Consider the following 25163-nt stretch of genomic DNA (forward strand, 5'->3'; position numbering starts at 1 on the left):
TGCCAACACTTCCTAGCTGAAGTTTTGGCAGCCAATCAGATCTCAGCACGAGATCGGGAGTATTCATGAAGTCTTCGCGCCTCCAGGTATCTATATTTCTTCTTCTAATATCTCAAAAACTACTGAATGGATTTACATCAAACAACAAAAAGGCTTCTTTCTGGACCACAAGCTACCTTTCTGCCAAATCTGGTGTAATTCCGCCCAGCAGTTCGGCTATAGTCATGTTCAAAATCCCTATGGGAATTATATTGGGAAACACACTTTTTTGCCCCCGTCCCCTTTTCTCAGTCCCATCTTGATAGATCACCCCAACACTTCTCATGTACAGCAAGATTCTTGGGAACACTTTTTTTTTGAGAATTTTGTGAAGACTCATCAAACGGCGCCAAAGATGTAGGCAAGTCAAAAAACACTTTTTCTATGGAAATATGGTCCTAACCATAACTACCTACTGGCAACTGCCAGTAGGTAATATATATATTATTCTATGCATAACATGTATATAGGTCACTGCATACTTTTCGTATAAAGTATTTAATGAATGATTATGGGTCTGTTTTATTTAGCTAGCTCAATGTGCAAATAGTAACAGTTATTTTATATACAAGTGCTTCACTATTGAAATATTGAGGAAATATGAAAGTTAAAAAAGTTAGAAAAATAAATTAAATTAAATTAACTTAAAGTACTCAACACTTGAAAATCTGTGTTTATAAAATACAACTTTCAATCTCAATATATTATCTTCCTTATACAGGTTTACCCTTTCTATGTACTGATGTATCTACATATGTATTACTTTACTCCTACTGTAGAAGAAAAAAAAGCCTTTGACTCGCTCCAGTGCACTACTATATGTCTCACCCTCTACCTATCTCAATATATTCTCTACCTCCACTCTCTGACTCATCTCCTTGGATCACCCCAAACATAATTTTACTACTATGATCTCCCAAACAACCCTTCCTAAATTCTTCCCTCATGCATCCCTCCCTTGACTCACCCCAACCCTCATTTTACCACTATGCTTCCCCTAGACAATTTCAAAAGACTTTTCCCTCCTCCATCTTGCCTTTTACTTATCCGAAACCTCATCTTAGTACAATTACAATCTACTCTGCTCATACACACCCTACCTATTCAATTAAATTGTTCTTTATTGTTTACCTGCATCCTTAGTTGGAGGACAGGGAGCTTACTGAGGACATAGTTATAGCTGACTGCACGAGGTATGGATTACCCAGTGCTTTAAATGGGCCGGTACTGTCCGGTACTGAGCACCAGCACTTATTTATTTTGAGAGGGAGAGTACCGGCACATCTCAAGAAAACCGTAATACTTTTAATTGGAGAGTACCGGCACTCCTCAGAAACAAGCAGGTACTCTGGCACAGAGTATCTGCACTTTATTTTTTCCATTTCAAGCACTGGGATTACCACAAAAGAAGCCGGATCTGTAAATCAACGAAAATGTGTGCGTGGTGGTGGCCAGAAAACAAGTAAGTCCATAACGCTACGATCACACAGTCTGTGACTGTTTCTGTGAACCCAGGGCCAGCAGTGCTTGTGCTGTCTGTCTGCTTGGTTCTGGGCACTTTTTTTTTAACTACCTATCACTGTTGCTGTCAAAGTGCTTCTGCGTGCGCTAGGCTGGCTGTCCTCCCGCTCCCAAGCTGTTCTTGATGAATACCTTGTGACAGAACTATTGCTCCTGTTACATTGCAAATGTCACGTTGTAAGGGAGAAACGTCTGAGGCTGCCACATTTGACTATTTCTGAGCACCTTCTGTGTGTGCTGCTGAGACTGCCCCCCAGGACAGCTGCACAGTTTTTGGCCTTTATGCCCGGGTGAGAATTAATTCTTTACTCAACTAGCTAGCAAACAGAAACCTAAAAATAGTGTTCTGGGGCTTTGCCTATCCTCTTCATGCGGCCCACGCAGTGCCCTTTATGTCGGATTATCTGTTTTTGAGCTCTGTTTCAGCGGTCGAATGGTACTTGCTGAGCCGCAGGTAAGTCTCAGTGAGCGCTGGGAAGTTGAAACAGATCTAGGGAAAGTAGGAATGCAGGTGAGCGGGTTCTTGGAACAAATTGTAGTGTTTGTGGGGAGGGCGGTGGTTCCTTTGTTGTCAAGCTGAATACTTTCCTTTCTCTGGAGAATTGGCAATGTTCCAACGTTCAGGGCTCTCTCTTCTTCATTTTACTCTCGGGTTCTTTTTATGTGTCGTGTAGAGAAACTGGCTGCAAAACATATTGCTACCAATTCTTTGAAATATAAACAGAGAGGGATTTAGCTGCACCCTGAAGAGTACTACCCTCTTACTTTATGTTATTGGCTAATTGGTGTGTCATTCCACTGGAATTCATGAGTGACTATTTAAAATCGATTCTCTGTGGCCTATATGCATGCTATACAGAAAGTAATCTTTTTTTTGCTATTTTTCCCCCAGCATGGCAAAATCAATAGGATAGGATTTAACGTTATAAACAGCATTGTGTTATATATACTTGCAAGTTACTGGCCTAAAGGTCAGAATAACTTGTTATTATACACATTTCCAAAGTTTGTGCCACTGAAATACAATACATTATAGTACATATGCATGTTTGTGTCTGGCCTACATACTCAGTTCACTGAAACTCTTCCTGCATCTCCAGTGCTTTAGTTGCACATCCCCACCTGTACCACTGGCAGAAACCTTAGATTGTGCACTGGTGGACATTGGAGCAATTGGCATTTTGAATGCTTGGGCAGTGCGATAACAGGCAATTAACTATATTGGCCATTCTGGAAATTGTCACTCTACAGTGTTACGAATTCAGCATTATGTAAACTGGCAGTCTACAATAATGGGAGCTATGGCTTCTGGTATTGAGTATTACTGACCACTATAAAACTGGTTGTCTGCTTTACATATTATAAAAGCGATTGGTAACGTCTATTGCTTGGCATTATGACAAACTGCAGTGTGTAAGGTATTTAAGAAATCAAGGAAGGCCCCGGGGTTATCTCTATGCTAAGGAGATGGTGATTGGGTTGTATTAGCTAGATATTAAGATAGCAGACAAAGCTGCATATACCTTGAAGAATGAAAACACTTTGACATTTACAACATACATTTTACACTCTCAAGAGCCACTTTCCCACTACTGTAGGGTTCCTAGAAAGTAATTTTATGGCAAGACCGGAGGCTCTTATTATGCTTCTCGATCTTGCTTTCTTCTAAATAGCAGCAGTCAAGAAAACTACATTTCCCAAGAGGCTGAAGGAACAGGCAGCCAATGGGAAAGAAAAACGTATCGGCATGGCCACCAATAGTAACACCTGAACACGGTATAAACACTACACTTGACTGCGACCAGCCCTCTTTCTTGCTGCTCGCAGTCAAGATAAATGTTCCAAAATTTCTCCACTTTACTCATATGTGTGCGTTTATCTAAATAGCTTTATTTGCATTAATTATTACTTTAACGCTGCTCCGCTGCCGCGCGACTGTGTTTTTTTTCGTGAAGCCTCGCTCCTCTCTGGCTAATCTGTCCTTCCCCCCCCCTCGTGCCGGCCTTACGAGGAACGTGAACGTTCCAACGGCCGTTTTTCCCCTCACAGAGCCTTCGCCTCTCTCCAGACGACCGCGCGTAGGCAAAATACCTCGCTTCTACCGGCCGCTTCAAAGCCAGCTCCTCTGCCCTACTCCAATCATCCGACCGGCCCTTCACACCGGTAACGCCCCCGTGGGCGTGTTCTCCCAGGTTTTGCCGTTCTATAACTTCTCCTTAACCCTTTCCCTCCCAGTTTTTTCGACAATATGACTGACAATTCCCATAATGAAGATGAATCTTTTAATCAAGACCTTGATAATTTTATCAGTGATTCTGTGGCAAAAGCCATTAATAATTCAATGGGCAAAATTACAAAAAACCTTCAATCCTCTATACAGGATATGGTTTCCAAATCCTTACTGGCCCATTCTGCGGGGGAATGCAGAAAAAGAAAAATTAAGGATTTGTCTGCCCAAAAAAAACCTAACACAGTCACCCCAGATGGCACTAGCTTGACTGGTGAAGCTTCTTCACCCCAGATTGAGGACAAGTCTCCTCCAAGGCCTCCTTCCAAGGAGGGGAAACCCAAACTAAAATGCTCTGAAAAGACTAAACATATTTCAGCTACGCCACAAAAAATGTTTATCTCCCATATCTCCGACACAGATGACGACATGGGTGACTTAGATGATCCAGACGACGACCCAGATATCTGGGGCTCCCAGTCTCAATCCTCCCCCCACCAAGAAAACAAAATTTGATTCGACCACAAACCCCTTTACAGCCAAACAAATTCTGGACCCAGACGGTAATCCCATATTCAATCCTTCTTTCCTTCACCATCCCAACTCTACCTAATGGTTACCCTCCTCTCACGTGGCTGACTATATTTCCTCCAGACTGAGACTTCCACTAGACAAGCCCACTAGGTCCAAACTAAGATCCGAATGCCCTAGACCTTCCCTTTCCTCTAATATTACCTCTACCCCGTCTATTGATCAATCCCTCCTTACCTTCTTTTCTAAATTTGGTAAAGACCCCCGTAAAGGTGTCGATAAAGTCTGGTGCAACTGCCAGGACAAACTTTTGGACCTGGTCGGTCCTTTGGCCAGAATCTTTGACATGGCGGAATCAGCCAAATCAGAAAATATGGACATTGATCCTGCGGAATTGTCTTTGTGGATCCAAAGAGCCTTTTGCCTTTTAAGCAACGCCAATTCTGCCATTATTCACGAAAGACGGAAAGGTCTTCTGCTCAAATTAGACCCTAAATTGGCCAATCTAGCTTTCATCGACCCCGGAATAAAAGCAGATGGTCTCCTCTTCGGGGATTCATTCATAAAGGACCTAGGAAAGTTTGTTTCCACTTTTGCCTCTATAGACAAGGCCCAACAATCAATCAAAAAAGTGTTTCACCAACGGGTTTTTGGCAAGGCCGGTACAGGCAGGAGCCGCTTTACCGGCCGTTCTGCCCGATCACAAGGATCTAGAGGCTCCTTCAATGCCTACAATTCCTACAACTCCAATTACGATTCACAACCCTACAAACCTCATTTCTATCCCCAACGCAGCAGAGGCTACCGTGGTCACGGACATCGCGGCTCCAGATTCAATTACCAACAAGGTAAGCCCCAATTATGGTCTTCCTCCTGTAGGTGGTCGCCTTCGTCATTTCATACAAAAATGGAAAAGTATCACTTCGGATCCATGTATCCTCAACACAGTTCAAGGTTACACCACAGAATTTTATTCAGTCCCACATCAACGATCCCTTCCTCCCCCCCTCTTCTTCTCCTCGGAAATGGCGTCCCTAATCTCATCAGAAATCCAGTCTCTTCTTCTCAAACAAGCCATTCAGATTTCCCGTCCGGATCCTTCCGGTTTTCTCAGTACCCTCTTTCTAGTCCAAAAGAAAAACAAAAAACCGAGACCTGTCATCAACTTAAGAAATTTCAATCGATTTGTCGTATACAGACATTTCAAAATGGAAACCATTATTCATTTAAGAGATATCCTTCTCCCTCAAGACTACATGGTCCGTCTAGATCTTCAAGATGCATACTTATCCGTTCCTATACGCGTGTCTCACAGAAAATTCCTCCAATTCCAATGGCAAGGACAAACTTACCATTTCTTCTCCCTTCCGTTCGGCCTTTCTTCTGCACCTTGGTGCTTCACAAAAATAATGAAACCGATCACGACCCACCTCAGGTCTCTGGGAGTCAGATTGCTCATTTACCTAGACGACATCCTGCTAATGCACAAGGACTGTCACTCCCTTCAACGCCACTTACAAATAACTTGTTCCCTCTTATCCCAATTGGGCTTTCTCGTCAACAAAGAAAAATCTGTGTCTATTCCTTCAAAAAGGATAGAATTTCTGGGTTTCATAATCAATTCCTCCACAGCTGTCCTGCAACTCCCACAACAAAAGGTAAAATCCACGAAATCAGAGATCCTGAAACTGCTCCGGAGTTCCCAAATCTCTCTCAGATCCCTAGCCAGAGTTGTAGGCCTCCTCGGCTCCTCAATACAAGCCATCTTCCCCGGCCCTCTTCATTATCGGGCTCTCCAAAGGCTAAAAATCTGACATCTCAGAAGAGGGCTCTCCTATTCAGAGTCCATCAATCTCGACCAAGAGTCTCGTCTAGAGCTTCAATGGTGGATAGACCATTTAGATGCCTGGAACGGCAAGACTATATTTCCGTCAGCCCCGGATCTTGTGTTAGAATCAGATGCAAGTCTGACGGGCTGGGGCGCCCGATGTGGCGCAATCTCGACTGGAGGTTTCTGGTCTTCAGAGGAGTCCAAATTGCAAATAAACTATTTAGAGATGCTTGCGGGCTCCTTTGTAATCAAGAGCCTCGCAAAAAACAGAGTCCAGTGTACCATCCTCCTCCGTATGGACAATGTGTCAGCTGCCCGCTACATAAACCACTTAGGGGGCACCAGATCAAAACCCCTAGCATTTCTGGCAAAAAGTCTCTGGGAATATTGTCTCCACAACGAAATTTCCCTGTTAGCAGAATATCTTCCCGGTTCCCTCAACGATGTCGCAGACTGGCACTCTCGTTACCTCAGAGATTCCAGTGACTGGAAACTTCACCCCTCAGTCTTCCAATCTCTCCTTTACAAGTGGGGTCCCTTCAAAATAGACCTATTTGCGTCCCGCCTAAATACACAACTCCCTCTGTTTTTCAGTTGGCGCCCGGATCCTTTGGCCCTAGCTTCCAACGCTTTCCTCCAGGACTGGTCATCCAAGCTCAATTACACCTTTCCCCCATTCCTAATGAGTTCTCGCCCAGGTTAGGCGCCAAAAAGCCTCTCTAATCCTAATAGCTCCATTTTGGCAATCTCGAGTGTGGTTTCCCCCTCTCCTCGAACTAACTATCGATTTTCCAGTTCTCCTTCCAGTTTTTCCTTCCCTCCTTCGGAATCCTACTGGCTTTCCTCATCCTTTCATCCTCAACAGTACTCTCTCCCTATCGGCCTGGAAGGTTTCAGGTATTCCCAACCTCCCGTCCCGATTTAGACAGAAGCTTCAAACTTCATTAACAACGCATGGGCTCCCGGCATTAGAAAGGCATACAACTCCGCTTTGTCTCTTTGGTCAAGCTGGTGTCTGGGAAGGAATATCGATCCCTTTTCAACCGATCTAAATTATATTGTAAATTTCCTTTCTGCGCAAGCCGGTACAGGTAAGTCTTACAGGACAATTAACCTTTATAGATCAGCTATTTCTCTTCAACACTCTCACATTAACGGAAAACCGATTGGGGAACACCCCTTGATATGCCGTCTTCTTAAGGGAGTAAAGTTTTCTTTTCCTCCGTTACCCAAATACTCCAGCCAAACTAACAAAGTTACTATGTTTAGTCTCCATAAAACATCTATCAGATGTCAAAGCACTAGATATTTCGTCCCGACAATTTTCCCCTACAGGTGTTTTATTTACTATTAACAAACGTACCAAAACAAATATACGTTCAGTGTTTTACCCTTATTTTCTCAATCAACCCAAATTATGCGTAGGACAGTGTCTCAAAGTATATGAAGATCGCACAGCCAACCTCAGAACGTCCTCATTCCAAATCCTCATTTCTTTCCGCAAACCCCATAAACCTGTATCATCTGCTACTCTAGCCAGATGGGTACGTTGGGTCATGACCTTAGCAGGCATAGACACATCTGTGTTTGGCGCTCACTCCTCCAGAGGTGCCATGGCTTCCAAAGCATTTTGGGTAGGTTCCAGACTCGAGGACATTCTGAGATCGGCTGACTGGTCTAATGATTATGTTTTCAGAACCTTTTATTGTAAACCAATTCATACAGCTACTTCTGTAATAATTAACATGCTTTAAAAAAGCATACTAAGAGCCTCCGGTCTTGCCATAAAATGTAGATTTTCCTAGTAATTTATGACGGAAAGTCTTAATTTTATTAAAGACACGGAGGCGAGTATTGTCCCACCTCAGATTCTCTAATTTTGTCGATTCTTTTTCCCTCCCACAGCAACAACAAACCAACCTCAGAATCCTTCCTGATCACCGGAACAAGCCTCCAACATCACCAAGTTGGATCAACCATCTGCCTCAGGATCATCACAAGCTGCACTCATCTTCCTGGTCTTTCCCGCTCCTCAAGTCTTGGATGAACTTTTGCCAAGAACTTTGCTCTCTAATTTTGGAGGTTGCCATAGTTGTTTCTATTATTCCGTTATTTTCTCACACAGACTAGCCTTCTCGCATCAAGAAAGAAGGCTGGTCACAGTCAAGTGTAGTGTTTATACTGTGTTCAGGTGTTACTATTGGTGGCCATGCCGATACGTTTTCCTTTCCCATTGGCTGCCTGTTCCTTCAGCCTCTTGGGAAATGTAGTTTTCTTGACTGCTGCTATTTAGAATAAAGCAAGATCGAGAAGCATAATACTCGCCTCCGTGTCTTTAATAAAATTAAGACTTTCAGTCATAAATTACTAGGAAAATCTACATTATATTCAGAATGTGGTACATGACATACATAAGAACCAACAAAGTAACAACAGATAGACAGAAAGAACAAAAATAAATGGCAAAATACAATTGTTCCAATCCCATTCATAAGACAGACAAAAGGTAATCCTCAAAGAAAGTCCTATAACTGAAGAAAAACAACAGGAATTGACTTACAGGACAGGGTAAACCTTCCATTGATGACTCTTGTCTTATAATGGACAGCTCAATAGTGCTAGGTTCAAAAGCAGCAGTACCAGTATGCAATGGAGATGGCTAGTCACAGGGACGGAAAGAGGTTAGACCAACTCTACAGGTGCATGTTAAAATAGATAGTGTCTCATTACCTTCTACTTAGTCTAAAAGACCTAGCATCTGGTTTGGAGGAAGTACATGATGGACTGAAATATTAATATTCTTTCATTTCAGAGAGGTGGGATACCTAGTGGCGCCAGGGATCGAGGATTGTGCACCTGCCACCCCATCAATATCAGGGGATTCACAGTACCAGCTGCCCCAAAGGCAGGAGACCCATTTGCAGAGTCGCTGCAAGGGGGCTGGGCTTCATCAGACACGGTAGAAAGCGCACCCTGCATTCCTGCGCCACGGGACACCTACTGGCACCAGGTGAGAGGGATTGTGCACCTGACACCCCACGGATATCAGGGGACTCAGTGCCAGCTGCCCCAGTGCCAATAGCCTCATTTGCAGAGTCTCTGCGAGGGGCAGGGCTTCATCAGACGCACCCTGCATTCCCGTGGTGTGGGACATGCCCTGGTATAGCCTGAGCCAAGGACAGGCCCATCTGCGCCTGCCAGAGCCCAGAAGAAGCTGGTCTGGGCCACCTTTCTAACAACATCCATAGGGTATTGTGTGTTCCTGCTACTACTGTGTTATGCCCTCCAGACTTTCTTGCCCTAAATTCCTGGACCTTTGCACTGAGTGTGAGTTGCAGCATGGTGGTATTAATGTTGTTAATTCCCCTATATTTTCCCTAGACCAGCAATGGAGGTTATTACAGGCCCCCCTTCTCAAAAAAAGCCTTAGCTCAACCAGTGCGAACTGTGTTATAATTAGAATTGACAACATTTTGGAGGAAGTGAATGAGATGCTAAATATCCCAATCTGAACCACTAATGATGCCTCACCCAAATCCCAGGCTTGTCATGTGAAGAAAAGAAGGGATAAGAAAAGAGTTCCAGAGACACTAACTAGGAAAGTTAGCTCTACTCCATCCTGCGATGATCTCACCACTGTCTCCCTCCGGTCTCCGAATCATGCAATCCTCCTAGAAGGGGACTCTGTAGTGTCTACAGCACACCCGAACTTTATTTGTGAAAATAGGTTTGCAGTTTTAAGCCCTCGGAACACTAGTTCATGCTCCAACGAGAAGGGGGTTTCTGACATCGATCATTCGGGAGTATCTGCAGACTTAGCAAAAAAATTACTAGAGATATTGGGGGGCTTAAGGACGAGGTTATGGCCTTGAAAAACCTAGTAAGAACCCTAGAAGCTAAAATCTATGAGGGTAGACTAACTAGGGTTTTTTTTAAACTCTGCTTCGATTACCTCACCTGGGTGGGGGTTTTAAGACTCCAATATATAAGCAAGCCTGTGTAGGGCAAGTCTGCCCCCAACCCCTCCCAGTGCATTCCTTTGCCCTGGGAATGGGCTATTCCATCATTCCAACAAGCTTCCCAGTTACAATCAGCCTGCCACCTGCCCGGTAGTGGCCTCCTGTACCCAGACACCCTAGGGATATAGGAGGGGGCTATAGGAAAAATTAAGGAATAGGCAGGGGATGGGCCAATTCACAGAACCTGGGGCTGCCAAGGGGGAGGCCACGGGGAGGTCTCATATGTGTCTAATTAAAGGGGGGTCCACCTTATTCATACAGCAAGCTCATTGCCCATATAGATCTGGTCAATGTGCCTCTATGATAAAGGGACAATGGTGGGTTTGAAACCCCAGCAGCAAAATCTCAATCATGCACAGTTTTTTTTGGGAGACGTTCCAAAGGTGATGCCCTGTACTAGGGAGGACCAGGATTCATTGGAAAATAAAGTCATTCATTGGCTAAGGCATGTGAAGGGATGCTACTCAATTATCAGGAGTGACATCATAGGAGTAGAGCGTATTGAAGGTTTAGATAAGTCTGTGGATGTATGGATGAAGGATTTCGGGCTGGTTAATGGTCTACTGTCCATAGATGCATGTAGAATATGCTACACCCCTACTCGGATCCAGATTAGGTATAAGGACAACTACAACGTGCAGAATGTCCTTATCTGTGGTGCACAAGGCAATTATAATTGGCACTGTGGTCTGGGCGACATTGACTGACTGCATAGCTCTTTATTAAGGGGTAGCATCCCGGGCAGCCCTGAGATTTGGTGTAAAGCCATTGAGGAGTGTTGGAGCTGGCCCTTTTTGCAGGGTCATCCCCAAACTTTTTGCCTCCTTCCTCCTATTTTTCCTGACCTGTTTTTGTTGGCTTTTGAACTCTGAGCACTTTACCACTGCTAATCAGTGCTAAAGTGCATATGCTCTCTGTGTAAATTGTACTGTTAATTGGTTTATCCATGATCGGCATATTTGATTTACAGGTAAGTCCCTAGTAAAGTGCACTAGAGGTGCCAGGGCCTGTAAATCAAATGCTACTAGTGTGCCTGCAGCACTGATTGTGCCACCCACATAAGTAGCCCTGTAATCATGTCTCAGACCTGCCACAGCAGTGTTTGTGTATGTAGTTTTGAACTGTAAATTCGACTTGGCAAGTGTACCCACTTGCCAGGCCTAACCCTTCCATTTTCCTACATGTACGACACCCCTGAGGTAGGCCAAAGGTGGCCCCATGGGCAGGGTGCAGTGTATGGTTAAGGTAGGTCATATAAGAATGTGTTTTATATGTCGTTTTTCACTGTTGCAAGACCTATCTCTCTCAGAGGTTTACCTGGGGGCTGCCTTTAAACATGATTAAAGCGTAGAATCCCTTTGGGAGCAGATAGACATGTAGAGTTTGGGACCTCTGAACTCACAATTTAAAAATGCGTCTTTTAGTAAAGTTGGTTTTAAGATTGTGTAAACCACTTTTAGAAAGTGGGCATTTTCTTGATTGAACCATTTTTCTGACTCTGCCTGTTTGTGGATTCCTTGTCTGGGTTAGTTTGACAGTTGGGCTGTTTGCACCTATCTCCAAACAGTGAGACAAAGGGGGCTGGGGTGTAGCTTGCATATTCTGATCAGCCATCCCTGCTGGGAGGGAGGGGAAGAGTGGTCACTCGCACCTGAAAGAGTTGTGCCTGTCCTCACACAATGCAGACTCCAACCCCCTGGTGTGTGTCTGAGGCCTTGCCTGGGTAAGGCAGCATTTCACGGACAAGTGAGACTTTCCTTTGAAGTAGGCCTACTTCAAAGGCCAAAATGGGTATAAGAAGAGGACCCAAAGCCACAGACTTTAGACACTTCTTGGGGTAGACACTCCACCTCACAGACACTTCTGGACAAGAAACCTGCTGGGGAAGAATCCCTGAACCAGTCCTGCCAAGAGGAACTGTCTGGCTGCCCAAAGGACTCACTGGCACTGCTTTTCTGACAAGGACTGCTGCCTTGCTGTTGCCCTGCTGCCTTGCTGCTCCCTGGCTATGCTGAGAAGTGCTCTCCAAGGGCTCGGATAGAGCTTGCCTCCTGTTCCCTGAAGTCTCAGGACCATAAAGACTTCACTCCTGCAACTGGACTCCTTGTACAGCGAAAATTTGACACACAGCCTGCTAAAAACGACGCACAGCCTGCCCCGCGGTGAGAAATTCACTGCACGCCAAACCAGAATGACGCAGCCTGACTTCGCTAGGAGAAGATCGACGCAGCGCCTGTGTTGCGACTGGAACTTTGATGCACGACCCACCGGATTGACGCACAGCTGACCCGGGATGACGCAGCCCGACTTCCAGAGATAAACAGACACAGCATCTGCCGTGCAGGAGAAATTTCCACGCAATGCCCACTGGATCGACGCAGCGCTTGTGTCTTCGTTCCGCAAGCCCAGGATTCCACGCACTGTCCCTGGGGGGCCAGAAAACCCCGCAACCCGAAGAGGAACCAAGTCCGTGCACCGGAAATCGACGCAAAGTCTTCCCCTGTGTGGAAAATAACAACGCAAGTCGGTGTGCGCAGGGGCGAAACCGACACACGCCTCCCGTTTTCCACACATCACCTCCTCTGCAGTCCCTTGTGGAGATTTTGAATGCGAACCAGGTACTTTGTGCGTGCAAGAGACCTTTATTGTTTTTAAGAGACATTTATTTGTTTTTCAAAGACTTAAGTCACTTTAGATCACTTTTACGGTGATATCTCAACATTTACTTATTGCATTTTAATCGTTTTGACCTGCATCTTATCAGATAAATATTATATATTTTTCTAAACACTGTGTGGTGTATTTTTGTGGTGCTTTATGGTGTATTGTATGATTTATTGCACAAATACTTTACACATTGCCTTCTAAGTTAAGCCTGACTGCTCAGTGCCAAGCTACCCGAGGGTGGGCACAGAATAGTTTGGATTGCGTGTGACTTACCCTGACTAGTGTGAGGGTCCTTGCTTGACCTGACTGCCAACCAAAGACCCCATTTCTAACAGAGAGGAACCCCTGGATTACATGAAACTTGAGAAAGAGCAAGTGAACGATCAACCAGTAAACTGGAAGGCACCTAAAGAAGGACCTAGTTTTGGGGCAGGCAGGTTTACCATTCTCATAATCAGGAGCGTAACTGTGGGAGACGTGGGGGTCTATTGCGTTTTGCCGAACAGATGACCAAGCTATTGAAATAAAAAATGTTATCATGGAATGTCGCTGGGATTGCCACTAAGTTATTGACTGCTGATTGGGGTATATTTAAAGGCAACTATGATAATTGCCTATTTCAGGAGACCTGGAGCTTGGGGCCTTTCACTAGGAACGGATATACCGCCTTTCATTCCCATGCCGTTAGCTCACATAGAGGTAGGCCCTCAGGGGTTTGACAACATGGATTTGTACAGGCTTACAATGCTCAGCCACTATTTTACCCACTAGTTCTCTGGACGTGCTGGCTTTAAGAATTGGTTTCAGTAGTGAAAACATGATCCTGCTGATAAATGTTTACAATTGAGTTGTAGGGAAGAAAGATGAAACCCAAGAGTTATCTGCCCCGGAGGATTTTCTGATTGGGTATAGAGGTGTTGGGGAGCTCTGTATAGCGGGTGATTTGAATGCTACATTGAACCCCTTTGTTCCTTTGACTCTGACTTAGTGGAAGAGCAAGACAGAGAGTGGAGAATCCCTCCCCTCGATCTTCCTCATGTTAAGTGGTCTCCAAGAACGATACAGATACTTGCCCTTTTATTAACTTTTGACTTACGAGCTGCAAACGGGCCGACTGCTTCTGATTTGGGTAGTAAGCACACCTTTAATAGGCCTGGTAATACAAGTCGTATTGACTATTTTTGGAACAGTTTAAAGGGCTGGCCGTATGTTCATGATATGGTGGTCCTTGACAGGGCGGACAGTGATCACATTGCCCTTAGTCTGACCATGTTGGCCTCTTTTGCTAATATCTCAGAGGTTCCGGGCCGATCTCTAGCAGGGAGTGTTGAACTTTCCAATAATGTCAAAGCCATTAAATGGGGATGTGCGGAAAGGAAACCTAAGCTTGTGGAGGCAGTAAACTCCATGGTCAAGAAGCAAGTAGATTTACTGAATAACCTTGCTACTAAAGAGAAAGAAAGTCCATGGTATACTAAGGCCCGCAGGGTGGGCAAAACACAACTACCACAAGCAATTAATAATAAGGTTAGGTTGCAGATTGTGGCATGTAGGTCAAATTATAAGAAAGTATTGGAAAGGGCTAAGAGGGATTGGGAAGATTCTGTGTGAGCTGAGTTGTCCTAAGCCCTGGCCTTCAAAGATAATGGGAAGTGTATGCAAATTTGGCTTTGTGAGTGAATGGTGGTAAGAGACACATGGAATATTTTGTGCAACCCCAGGAATGGGCCTCCCACTTTAGTAACCTATATTCTTGTTTGCATATCCAAGGGTGGGTCACTAGGGACCCCCTGCTGGTAAAAAAAAAATAAAGGACAAAGATATCCTAGAGGTAACTCTTGGAGAGACTGAGAAGGCTATCAGTTCCACTTTGCAAGGGAAGGCACCTGGTTCTGATAAGATCCCAAACGAGCTATACAAATCAAATGTGGGTGTATGGGGTCCAAAGCTGAACCATCTCTTCAATCCCCACTTCTTGGCATTCAGCAGAAATTATTCCCATCCACAAAAAGGGTCAATAGAGTGCCCCTTCCACCTATAGGCCTATTAACCTTATAGATGCCTCCCAGAAGATTTTCGTTAGGCAAGTTTTGAACCATGCCCTGGAGCAGATAAAGGAGAATGACATTCTATCTGAGATCCAGACAAGGTTTAGAAGCAGCATTGGTACAGTAGATCAGATTTTCTGCTTCAATTGCATCTTCTGGAAGGCAGTGACGATAAGCAGGGGATAGCTTTTTGTTGCCTTTGTTGACTGACGTGTCGCCTTTGATTTGGTACCTCTTGCCAAGCTCTGATTTATTGGCAAATTTGGGTAAGACTGCACGAGGAGAACTATGCTTATATAAGATGGGGAGACAAATGGGCAGTTGAAGCATTCGTAAGGGAGTCAGTCAGGCAGGGTTGCTTTCTGGCTCCTACCTTGTTCTCCCTCTGCATAAATAAGGTTGTGAGGAGGTTGGACAGGGATGTCTGTGATGCCCCTAGTGTAGGGACCAGGAGAGTGCCAGCTCTGCTCTTCGCGAACAACAGTCTTTTGATCTCAAAATTGCTACGTGGACAGCAGCAGCTATTCGATAATTTTAATATTTTTTGCCGGGGGGCCGGAACTCAAAAGTGCGAAAACTACATTTATGGCTTTCAACCCAGCTAGATCTAAAGCTTATAGATGTAAACTTGTTGTTGACACGGCCCGATTGAGCAAGTATCCAATTTTTATTATCTAGGGCTGAGGTTAACACCTAATCTAGACTGGTCGATGCAGGTCGCTAAGGCAGATTGCTCACTTTTGCACCATTCCTCCAGACTGCTATCATGAGTTAATAAAACCTTTTCTAAGAAAGTCACTCCAGCGATAGAAATTTATAACACTAAGGTTCTGGGTGCAGCCCTATACGGAGCAGAGATATGGGACTACGCCAATTGTAATGCTCTATCTATCTTCGAGAATAGGTTTGTGAGACAGTTATTTGCACTCCCAAAGAGCACTCCTCTAGTCCCCCTTTACCTAGATTTTGCATTTAAGACAATTTCTCTGAAGGCTGAGGTCTGTCTTCTACTGTATTGACACAGGACCTGGTCCTCACGCGCCCTAAATGCCTATAGAGCATCTCTTAGACAATGGATCTTTTATTATTTCAACTCTGTTCTGCCCACGAATTGACAGTGTCATTATGACCCTATTTTCCTCCTCCCACCGCATTTCAATATTCATGTTTATATTTTAGTTACAGCCAATTTACAATTTTTATTTCATTTTCAACTTCTAATCTTCTAGTTTGACGGGGTTATCATGGCCATTTTCTGCATCAATTGATTCAAGGATCATTACTTCAATACGGCCTTGCTTTGCGCTAACGGCATCCTAACAATGTGAACACCCCATGTTAGACGACTGTAGGATTCCCTTGGATTGACTGACTTTTTTCTACATTATACATGTAAAATCCTTACATGCACATGCTTGGTATGTGTTTATTTTCTACTTAAAATAATTACAATAGACTTAAAATCTTGTCTTTGAAACACTGGCATGCACAATTTACCGTCTCAACAACTTTTTAATTAAGTATTCATAACTCTTTTAGTCTCCTTATCAAGGTTGTGATCTTACTTTGATCTGTTATAAATATAGGTAATTTTCTCTGAGCACTTTCTAACTTACGGGGTTCTCCTATCACTTTTTTACTTTTTCAACAATATTCGACATTCTGCTACCCTGACGGAATCTAAGATTATATTTTCCTACCTGCCCCTGGTCACCACATTTTTTCAATTATCCTTCCCATATCACTCCCTTTCTCTTACTATTTTTTCTTTAATACTCACTGCTTCAATCTTTTACTTGTAGAGTATCTCTTACTCTTCATCACTCACTTCTATTTTGCACCACTATATGCAATGTTTTGATTTCTATTTTGCAGCCTTGAAAAGGTCCTTTGGACGAAACACGTGTTGGCACACTCATGACTGCTTGTGGAATGTTTACCCACAAAGAATTAAAGCTTACTCAGTTTGGAAAACAACCTTGATTGAACTTCGGATTTCTTCCTTTTTTCCTTTGGATCAATTTGGACTAATTTTTGGAGTGCCCCGGTACATTTTCCTTAATACTTTCCAGCACAGTTAAAAAAACTATTTTTTGATCAGTGCACTGAATACCCGTAGTGGTTGGGTATTATTACCGGGTTCTGCACCCACGAGAACTCTAACGTTGTTTTGACCAACTAATCACCTATCTTATGTATGGGTGTGCGAATATTAGGCATTAACCACTGTTTCTGTTTCTTTACAGAGCATCTCTTAGAGATGTGCTACCTCTTTCTGGCACGCAGTGGATACCTTGGCTCATGCACATAAGGTCCTTTCTTGGGAAGCTGGGATTGGAAGTTGTGTGGGTAACACCTGAGGCTTGTGCTTCTAGCTCCGGAGCTGTGATTAAATCAGCCTATTGGCAGATGGAACATAAGGAGATTATAGGCAATAGCAGAGACACTTTGACCTTAGATTTTCTGGAGTTTAAGTAAAACTCAGCTATGAGGCCATGATTGATGAGATCACTCCCACCTTATCCAGGAAATTGTTCTTACAATTTAGATAACAGAACTTACCAATTAGGTCTTTCTGTGCCAAGTGGGTAAACATGTATCAACAGTTTTCTGAGTGCCCAGGGTGTAAGGGACCTAGAGAAGATCTACCTCATTTTTTATTTTATTTTTGCCTAGCAAACAATGTCCAGAGGAGAAAATGGTTAATACCCTTATGAAGATCACTGGGTGCTAGGAGTTACCTGGCAGTCTCAAGGATTTTAGGAACTAATATCTCCAGACTGGTGGTGTTTGCGGTTGGTACATACCTCCAGGTAGCCTGGATCTTGCGGTCCAAGTGCATTTGTGGTATTGAGCTATAGAGTATTCCCCACTCCCACTCTGGAAGGAATGTCCTATTACTTGGTTTTTATTATTTGAACCTATTTACCTGATGTTTTAAAAGTTTAATTTTAAGGCTTTTTATTTGTATTTTTTCCATCATATTATATTTTTTTAATGTGTTTTTTATTTAAAGTCTTATGGTCTATCCACAATGCACTTTATCCTCTATCCTTTTAGGGCGAAATAGAGCACCAGAAGTCCCTCCTATGGCTGGCATGTTGTATACATTTAGAGTTAGATCTAGGCTTCTTTTGAGTCTTTGGTTTTATTTGTATTTTCGTATTTATTAATAGTATTATATTAATTAATTGTGTTGCACTAGACTAAGTACTGCATTTATTATCTTATGTAATGCATGTTTGTTTTATTGTTCATTTATGGTGCTTTGAACCGAAATAAAGCTGATATGATGATGATAATTTCAGAGCCATAACTCAAAATAGTGTTAATTTCTGACTGCCTTTGCTAACTAGCTAGACAAGATGGAAATTATATTCATGTAGTATCCTGAAATATGTTGATAGTATGTTCAGAATTCCCAGGTCACTACTGCTACTAATTAGGGGGCTATTAATATTTTCAGGTCTTCCCAGCAGGGATGTAGCTACCAGTGGTGCAGCCAGTGCAATGCACCCAGGCCCAAAGGTATGTGAAGGCCCTGCTAGAACAACTTCTTGAGCCCTGAGAGGGCAGCTAGATGACCATGCTGGAGTTCCGAAGGGAACAAGCATTAAATATAGCTTTTCATTTTGTTTTTATCATGTCACATTTGCTGTGTGTTCAAAGACAGAGGACAATTGTCAGTCTAGTATTACTTTTTCTTTTAGCAAGGAGACTAGACGAGGATTTTGTAAAGTGAACGATATGTCATTCTATGTGACAATGGTGTGAAAATAAAGACTGTAGGGTGCCATATTCTTCGAACAAGCAGAAAAATGTAAATACCTATATATGAACTCTACAAATATTTCTAAATAAATAAACCGGAAATCACAAAGGAAGCCATTTTTTCTAAGTGTAAAATGTGATGGAATGAAACATTGTAATAGGGCATAATAAATTAAGACACTTTGTGGAATACATAACAAACAAATCACACAGTTCAAAGCAGCAAGTCACCTCGCTGTGTGGCGTTGGGTGATAGGGAAGGGGTACGAATGTGCCTTACGTAACATTGTATGGCGCATTCCTGTCTTTTCTCTGCGCCGGTGTACAGTGTGCTGCCTAGCACCAATGCAGGCACCCTTGCATCAAGGTGCAAGGGTCCCTGCATTACAGACAGGATTGTTTTTCTGCAGAAAGGGGCATTCATAGAAAGAGAAAGTAAGGAGGAGAAATAAAGATATTTCTCCTTGTTATGCATCAGTAATGGTACACTTCAGAATGGGCAAAAATCCATGGGTGGGTTTGTGGGAACACCCACGCTCCACTCATGGAATGCCTGTCCAAGGCAGAGTAAAGCAACGCAATGATTTGTGCTGCATTTCGTTACTTTAGATTTATCAAGCCAGGCAAGACCACACAAGGTGGCCCTGTCTGGCTTGATAAATCTAATTTAAGAGTTGCATTATTCTTATGCTCATTGCGTTGCACAAGAGTGACACAACACTTTGTTGAATATTCCCCTTTATCTGGTGATGTGCAAATGACAACTATTCACTAAAACCCAATTTTCACACATTATTGTTTGTGTACTATATAGCTTTATCAGTAAAGTTGTATATGTGTACATATGTAGTGGTCATTTAAATGGAAAATGTGCTGTCTGTAAATGGCAGCGACTACCACACCAGGCTTTAGTAATATAATTGTGACAGTGTACACCTATATGCAAATCAACTACCCACTGAACCCTTACAACTCTTGGTACACTTGTTCTTTGTGCAGTTCTTGTTTTTTCAGAATTCCCATGAGTTCAGAGGTGTAACATTGATGACAGCACCACCAGTCTGAAAATTGCTCTGGCACCACTGTATAACAGGGCCACAAGAACTCTCACAACACTGCAAGCTTGCTGTAAGCTCCATCTGCTTCCCTCAGCTGCAGGAGTCAGATTCCAAGCTGTAGAATCTACTGAAGCATCTGCAGGGGAAATGCAAAGGCTTCATTCGATGCTCACTGAATAGCCGAGCAGTGCACATGATTACTTTGGAAAATGCTGAATTATAGTCCATTAAGTCAAACACAAGAGAGATTTGTATACAGCACACATCATCGCATATTTCAAGTTTTTTTTTATATGTAATAAAAAAATTAGTAGGAATAACAAAACAGAATAATTGCATAGGATCACACAATTTGCCTTCAGTGGCTCATCCACCTCTATACTCTACTATGGATATTATGTGCTTAAAATAACCTTAGATGCTGCTGCCAGTGTGACACCTGTTTTGTATGTGAGGATATCTTAGCTTGCACTGCTGATGGCCGTCTTGTACCTATGCTACATGTGAAGGAAATTTACACTGTGCCAAATGCTGCACATTGAATGTGTGCTCCTGCAGATGCTGCCCATGTTCCGTACATGCGATGGGAGCTTGCATTGTTTCTGATCAGATCAGTATGTGTTCTGATAGTGTGCAGGAAGCATGTACTCCTGCCTATTGCTGTTCCTTTTAGTGTGTGGAAGTACTGCCATGCATATGAGTCAAGCTTGCACTTATACACTCCAGTGCTGTTCCTCACACTTGTACCAAATTTGAAATGCTGCTTGTTCTTTGTTTCTAAGAAGGTGTTAAATGGTGCTTCCCAGTGCCACACATTTTCAATGTCTTTGAAAGTAGCCTACAGAGGCCCTGCAAAACCACACATGTTCCATGACTTTGAAGAAAGCTTGCATTGACCCTGCAGTACCCCATGTGTTCCAAGTCTTTGAAGGAAGCTTGCACTGACTGGTCCTTCAGTGTCATAGTTGTTCCTTTTCTTTGAAGGGATTTTACACTGACTGGAACTGCAGTACCACACTTGTTACATGTCTTTCAGGGAACATTGTGATGTTCTTGACCAGAGCTGCATGTCTTGTGCTCCAAAGACCTCTGTGCTCTTTGTCCCTGTGTCCTATTTTTTCTGTGTTTTTTAGGTCTGGCCAACCCCTCAGCTGTAACAAACAACATTGCCCCCTCAAGGAAACTGAGCAATAACCTTGCACACTTCTTTGATGACAAGATCACCAATATCTACTGAAGCTTCAAACATCAGCCCACTGTCACCAAATTCTTCAAGCAACACAATGACCCCACTACCACCACAGACAGTTAACTGATGGAATGGAGCCAGCTCACCCTACAGGACACTGTCTCTATCATGAACTGGGTCCCCTCTGGGGCCCCAACTGAACCATGTCCACAAAGCATTTTCAACCTAGGTGAAGCCAGATTCAGCAAAGTTTTCACCACTTTGTTCAGCACCTCAATTGCCACATCCACTTTCCCCGATGACTGGAAACACACAGAAGTCAATGCACTACTTAAGAAACCATTGGCAGATCCCAGAGAATTCAGCAACTTGACCCACCTATCTGTTCTCATTCCCAGTCAAAGTATTAGAAAAAGCCATGAACCAACAACTCTCCTCATATCTGGAACGGAACCTCCTACTCAACTCCTCCCAATCCAGATCCCACAGCACCAAGACAGCCCTCATCGGTGCTATCGACACCTGAGCCCTACTGAACCAAGGAAAGACTGCAGCTCTGATCTTCCTAGAGCTCTCTGCAGCGTTCGATACGGTCTCCCACCATGCACTCATCATAAGGATGCACAGCATAGGCATCCAAGGAGCAACTGTCAGATGGATCGCCTCTTTCCTCACCAGAACGCAAGTCTGCGTTCCTTACCCCTCACCTCCAAACTCAAGGGAATCACCTGTGGAGTACCCCAAGGATCCACGCTCAGCCTCATCCTCTTTAACGCTTATATGACACCTCTGGTCAGCTTCGTCAAAACCCACAGACTCAACATCATACCCTATGCAGATGACACACAAATCATTCTCTCCCTCTCTGCAGACACCTCCAACTCCAACTTCCACAACTGCATGACAGACATCTCCAACTAGATTAAGGATTTTTGGGAGTTCACAATAGTTAGAAGGTTTGGGTTGAGTGAGATGGAGTATGGATGGGAACGACAGAAAGGTTTTTTTTATAATAGCAAAACGTTATTGGGGAAAACCTGTAGTACAAAGCCGTCTATGATTAAACAGCTCAATAAAGAGCAGTTTACATGAAGCACACGTGCAAAATGGCAGTTAAAGTGCAAAAAATATTAAATGAAAAGTTCTTTGATTACATAAATCGCACATGTCACATCAGCATCCCTAGGATCAATTAACGATCAAGTGCTAGAGATCTATGCATTCCAAAGACTGTCTGTGCAAAGTATGCTGTTGTGCAAAGACTGCAGTTGATGCACAAGCAGCTAAACGACTCAATAAAGCACTTGTGGAGATTGGCAATAAAGTACAGAAAATGTGAAATTGAAGGTTCTTGATTGCTTACATCACATGCACCACACCTGCCTTGTAGATTAGAAGATGGGAGTAGTATGTAAAGTGCAATAAAAACATATATTAAACCCCTCACAAAAAGGCAGTGTTATTTCCTCGAAACTACAAATGCAGTGGTTGTTTGTAGGGTATAAGTGTTAACTAAAAAAACTCTACATTCTTTCCTAATATTCAGCCAGGTAAGGTCTTCAAAACCAACCAAATCTAAGCTTGCCCTCAATCTATTGCACAGGAAAACTTCACAATCAAATCCCTCTTCATACCTATATAGAAAAAGTGCATATTACTTAACACTAACTTGCATATCTTATACCTTTGCACATTTGAGCCAGATTTCTTTGATGACACACCCAATAACAGAACTGCCTTGACAAAGAGAGAAAATACAAAAATACTAGTCATTACTTAAAGAACTCCATCATGATCCATTGTCACTTATACTGAGAGTCTCAATTTTTACAAATGCATGAACATTCCCACAGGAAGCCAAAAGTTAATCCCTCAGAGATTAATTCACAATCTCAAATCTTCCACAACACATGGTAGTATTCATTGCCACTGCCATGATTTCTCAGATGTCATGAATAAAAGGGAGAAAACAGGATTTCATTTTAGGAACATCACAAATGTACATGTAGTTCAGCATCTAGATTTTGTCCATGCGGGTCTCTGTTCCAAATAATATTATTAAACAAGATTCCATCTTCCTGAGAGCTATTTCTCTGTCCCCTCCCCATTACTCTACTTTAATATGTTTCATTCCAAAGTACCTAAGCTCTTTATTGTGACCATTATGCTTTGCGCAGGAGTGTTTAGCTACTAGCTATCGGATAGGATTATGCACTTGATTTCTTGATAGGAAAAGTCCCTATTTTGTATCGCTTGTAAGTGCTGTAATATTCTCGATTTCAGCTTGTTTATAGTCCTCCCCACATATTGCTTCCCCTGGGGCATTCCAATACATAAACCACAAACTTAGCCTTGCATGTGATATGTTCATGAATTTTCTCCAGTCTTCCATCTTGAAGTCTGTATGTTGTAGTATTTATACCATGCTCACATGCCCTACACTTACTGAATCGCCAAAAGCCTAGTGTTTTCAGCCAGTTTGTAAACACTGGTTTTGTTACAGAGTAGTGGCTTTGCGTGAGATAGCGCCCTATGGAGGCCACTTTCCTGGAGGTTACGCCTGGATAGTCTGTGAGTATTCCTCTCAGTGTTTCATCTAATTGAAGTATTTTCCAATTGCGATGGAAGATCTCTTTGAGCTGCTTATGTCCACAATTGAAGTCCATGATCATTCGGATTTTATCTTCCTTTGCTGGAATTTTTGCACGGGTGACAAGAAATTCCTCTCTTGGTTGATTCCTTACTCGGTCCATGGCATCATGCAGCACTGCAATAGAAATTGTGTTTCGTTCCTTGTAACTGCTCTTCTATATCCCACTTAAGATTTTATATATATATATATATATATATATATATATATATATATATATATATATATATATATATATATATATATATATATATATATATATATATATATATATATATATTGCATCCAATACTTCCTTATCCATTTAAAGGAAAAAAACAAGACACCTTCGGTAGTTGCAAAAAAAAATCCATTAACAGAAGCACAAAAAAGACTTCCTCCCAACGCGTTTCAGCCGTAGCCTTGTTCACGGATGGGGGAGTACTCAATACAGCATGTTTAAATACAAAACCCATAAACATAAAAAAAGGACTCAATCTCCAATACATCCATGCAATTTTTGAAAAGGTGGGCACCATCTTGTAAGGACTCATAGGGCTCTCCCCTTGGCCTCCAACTAGTATATGATGGGTGCCCTGGGTGGCATCCACCTTTAACAGTGCAGACCCCAGTGGATGGGGTCCCCACGCCTGAAAAAAGGCCCTGGGAGGAGATCCCGCACCTGATCCCATCACCCAGGGACTTTTTTTATTTAAAGGGGATGGGCCCATGCGGTCCCCCTCAGCACGCCTTGTTAGCTCATAGAGACCCCATTTCCAGGGCCACAATGAAAGGGGAGAGAGTCACATAGCTTCCCTCCCCTTTCAAAAAAAGGCCCTGGGGGATGAGGTCCTCGGGGCCTCATAAGACTTTTGGAGGGAGGCCCATGGCCCCCTACCCTTAAATCAAAAACATGCCCCTGGGGGGGAGGTCCCCAGGACCTAATAAGGCTCGGGGGAATAGGGCATGTGAACCCTTAGCCTTTAAAAAACATTAGGTCCTGTGGCAAACCCCATCAGCTGTGCACGGCAGGGGGTTGGGCTTTACGTATCGTAATAAAATATTCTTTATGTTAGAAAAAAACTAAAAAATTCACTGAAAAGAGCAAGGGTTAACTTAATATTATAGTTAGGTCTGATCAAAATTCACTGAAAAAAACAAAGGTAAAGTAACGTTATAGTTAGGCGAATAAGTTACATTAATGTTTTGAATTAAAAAAAAACACAGAATCTCACCAGTAATAGTTAGCAGACTAAATATTACTTGCACGCCTCGCCATGCACTGCTTATGACCTCACATATACATGTTCTATGACATCATTTATGACATCACTGATGACATCTCAAGTGACATCATTGAAGACATCACTGATGCATCACTGATGACATCATCCAAGCTTCTTTTGTACACTTTGCTCTATAAACAGGTATACCATATAGCTCTGAAAGTAGGTGCAAAACAGTTCTGAATATGATGAAACATCATTACTGCCATCATACACACAACTCCCATAGATAAAGCAAGCTTGTGCTGTGTGCAACAATCACCTTATACCATACACTTCATGGGTAGCCGAGTTCATGTTGATTAAGAACCACAGATGAAAGGGTAATCTATTCTGCAGATGGTGTT

Source organism: Pleurodeles waltl, chromosome 8 (assembly GCF_031143425.1).
Source record: "Pleurodeles waltl isolate 20211129_DDA chromosome 8, aPleWal1.hap1.20221129, whole genome shotgun sequence".
NCBI classification, from domain to species: Eukaryota; Metazoa; Chordata; class Amphibia; order Caudata; family Salamandridae; genus Pleurodeles; species Pleurodeles waltl.